We start from the raw sequence: 256 nt of genomic DNA, 5'->3' as shown, positions 1-256 counted from the left end.
AGAGATTTTAGATAACAATATGCTAACCACTCTCACCACCCCCACCCTCACTCCCACCCCTACCCCCACCCCTACCCCTATTCCCACACACATATGTCCGCGCGTGCATTTTTATATTATAAAGGTGCATAAAAATCGAAGTTTCATGTGTGTGCGTGCGTGCGTGCGTGCACGCGCGCGCGTCTGTTGTGTATGCATCAATGGTGCATTTATGATTTTAGATTTTCGCCCGTTCTCAGAATTATCCGGAATAAAC

This window comes from Trachymyrmex cornetzi, unplaced genomic scaffold (assembly GCF_001594075.2).
Source record: "Trachymyrmex cornetzi isolate Tcor2-1 unplaced genomic scaffold, Tcor1.1 scaffold359, whole genome shotgun sequence".
Classification (NCBI taxonomy): domain Eukaryota; kingdom Metazoa; phylum Arthropoda; class Insecta; order Hymenoptera; family Formicidae; genus Trachymyrmex; species Trachymyrmex cornetzi.
The sequence above is the reverse complement of the archived record's forward strand: the minus strand, read 5'-3'. Positions refer to the sequence as shown.